This window comes from Centruroides sculpturatus, unplaced genomic scaffold (genome assembly GCF_000671375.1).
Source record: "Centruroides sculpturatus isolate CEXI.00-Female unplaced genomic scaffold, Cexi_2.0 scaffold143, whole genome shotgun sequence".
Taxonomy (NCBI): Eukaryota; Metazoa; Arthropoda; class Arachnida; order Scorpiones; family Buthidae; genus Centruroides; species Centruroides sculpturatus.
Genome location: NW_019384447.1, coordinates 692560 through 696185, shown reverse-complemented (window position 1 = coordinate 696185; position 3626 = coordinate 692560).

The following is a 3626-nucleotide window of genomic DNA, read 5'->3' as shown; positions in this document are numbered from 1 at the left end:
ACTTACATCGAATGTGGCGCTCGACTGTTTATCTTCTTCGGGAGAAGGGAAATTTTCCGGTTCTCGGTTACGAGAGAAAAATAAATTTTTTCTCCAAATAACGGCGTATTCATCTCCATCGAGATCGGATCCTGTTATAAAAATAACACTGTTACTCATTTAAAAATATGAATTGATTATTATATTACTTATCGCATAATATTAATAAACATAAACTGATGGTACTAAATCTCTCGTTAATCCACATTTACATTTAAGGGATCTCGAAAATATTTAAAATTATTCTACGTTTGGAAGTGTAACGTAGAAAGCAATATAACTGTCTACAAGCAGGAGGAAAAAAAAAGTATATCATATTTATTCAATTTATAAAAAGTAAAGCTATCTATTAAGTTTATTAACACAGTATGAAAGTGTTATAAAATATTATAATTTTGCGATAATGACAGATAATATTCAGGAACATCCCATTACAGACTGAAGTGACTGGTAACTTCAGATAGTTCATGTGGTCAAACCGTCTTTTTCATATTAATAATCTCGATTTGTACGCATGCTTAGTGAAGTTTATTTTAACTCGAATTATCCAAAAAAAGGCGTTCAAAATTCAAATTAATTCATATAATTTAATGTTAAAATCTACGGGGATAGACAGAACATTCTACCAAAATTCAAACTAACCAACTAAGAAAGTTTACTATGTTGCTATCAGGAAGAGTAGGATTTACGGGGCAAGACACTGCTAAAATGGACAGCATATGTTTTATATTAATTTAAATTAAAAGATGATTAAAAATTGCAGCTTCGTATTTTGACACGAAACAGTAAAAAATTGCTGGCTTTTATTATGCTTCCCTCGAAAGATGACACTAGTGACTGCTGACCATTAACAGAAACTTTGACGTTTGTGTGAACGTCATAATATTGGCTAAGGTGTAGCTTTACTCATACAGGAAGTGAAATGCTTTTATTATCTCGAACAACGAATTTCTATCGTTGTATTGCAGTCCAGTCGTATTACAGACCAGTTTCATTACGAATATCTAGATTCTGCAGTTCTTGCGAGAATTCCTTGGGTTCCATCTTATTGATAAAGGATTGTGGCCCCTACTATCCTCTGAATTTTTAACCCTAGTTTTTTCCTACGGGGATTATCTCAAAGGAACTATTACAAACAATAATCCACACAGAATACATGAACTAAAGAAGAACATTATAAAGGCGACTGCCAACATCAGTGTTCAAGTGCTTCACTTGGTGGCAGCAAACACGGCAAAAAGAACTGGTGAACATTTCGAAATTATGTTATACCTCGTAACAACATAATTTCATTTAGCTTAAAAATTAGTTTATATGTAAACTTTGCTTTAACCTCACAACATAAAACTGATTCCTAACACGCGTGCGTGAATTTTTCATCACTCTATATTTTAGTTATGAGAAAGCAAATGTTTGCAATAAAATTTCAAGTTTTTTGAAGTATATAAAGCGTATTACGAAACTTATTTTGATTTCTTATATATCTGAATAAGCTGCTAAAGTGAAAAGGATTTTTCGTTTTCGAAAATGTTTTACAAATTATTACTAACAAGTAAGTAATTTTATCTTTAAGAATAATAACATACCAGCCATTTCATCCGGATGTGGTCGTTTCCCTTTCTGCGGAAACACTATACAGTCCACAATATGATGTAAAGCGGGAACATCGATAGCTTCTAAAATTCGAATATCTCCAGGTTGAGTACAAGGGTTTTTTGTCACCAACACTAGACCTGAAATATTATAAATTAATTAAATTACAATAACAATTTCGACTATATTTAATCTGTACAAACAATATTTCTACCTGTTTTAATTACTGTTTCTGTACTAGTTTCTTGTCCTACAATATCTTTCGTGTATTGAATAAATACTTGGCCATATTCGAGAGTGGCCGTCTCGTCTAGAACTCCGAACATGTTTCGTCCTTCGTTGGGATTTATAGCTAATCTAGCTTTCGTCTTAATATCATCTAAAGTAATTAATGATTTTCTATTGTATAGTGAATAATGCGGTAAACACAATATATAATAAGTTTTCAATACTCACAAATCGCTCTTTCTCGAAGACATAATAACAATTCGCGAAAGAAAGGATCGCCTGTCAATCCTATTCCCGCATTCACCATTTCTTGAAATCCGGTTATGGTTTCCAGATTCAGTTTAGAAGCGAGATATTCTGCAGTCTTTTCATCGTCGGTTAAAATATCTGTTTCGGTCGAAAGCATTTCTTCCTGTAGTTCTAGAAATACTTTATTTGGAACACCCAGTTGATTCAGGATGTTGATCATTGGACGATTCAAGTGTACCGGAACTAAATTTAATAAATAAACAAATAAACATATTAAATATACATTTTTAATTTTTCGTTTCAATGCTTCGGTCTCGGATATAATCAGTTTTAAACAACGCACGTAGTAAAACAGTTGAATAAGAAAACCAGTAACGATATCAAATTAGAAGCTTAGAAGCAATGTTTGAATTTATATACAGGCCTACACATAATATTCGTATAAAATTAAATACTTACTGGCTTGACTTTGCTTTACTATTTCAAGTTGATCAGATGGACTATCAAATTTTTTCATACTTTTTCTAAACACAATTTTCAGTCCTTCGTCGTCCAACGTCGGATCCATAACAAGCATTCCCTTATAACCTGCATATCTTATTTGAAAAGCACACGAAACTTTTTTCAAATTCAACTTTTCGCTAACCTACAAGAATAAGATGTTATAATACGTTTAAAATTCCATTTATCATGTGAATAGGTCTTTCAGAATTAAGTAATGAACTTGTGAGCCGCCGGGGAGGTTGAATACATCTCTCCTTCCGGCCACAAGTCGGTGACCTACTTNTAAACACTTTAATTTATGGTTATTTTTAATTATTCACCTGTAATTTAACGGTTTCCCGTTGGACAGATGTAGTTTTCTGTTCAAATATTTCACAATTTCTGTATAAATCACCCAAAGCACGTTTTGATCGATAAGTTTCTCTGTCAGTTCCTCTTTCCATAAAATCTGGATATTTTTGTGGCTTTTCCTCGCATGTTAGGGGTTCTATATAACCAGACTTTACATAATCTAATGCCAGAGAGAATTTTCGAGCAATCTCTTTGCAGATTGGAGTATGTATACCAAATTTATCTGAAATTGCCAAGTGGGCACTTCCGATTATACCAATCTGGTCATTTTTAATGTATTCTTTCAGCATTTCGGTTGTTGTATGTATCTACGAAATATAGAATTTGAAATTTTTATTGAAAATTAAAAAATCAATTGTATCTAATAACTTACATCGAATGTGGCGCTCGACTGTTTATCTTCTTCGGGAGAAGGGAAATTTTCCGGTTCTCGGTTACGAGAGAAAAATAAATTTTTTCTCCAAATAACGGCGTATTCATCTCCATCGAGATCGGATCCTGTTATAAAAATAACACTGTTACTCATTTAAAAATATGAATTGATTATTATATTACTTATCGCATAATATTAATAAACATAAACTGATGGTACTAAATCTCTCGTTAATCCACATTTACATTTAAGGGATCTAGAAAATATTTAAAATTATTCTACGTTTGGA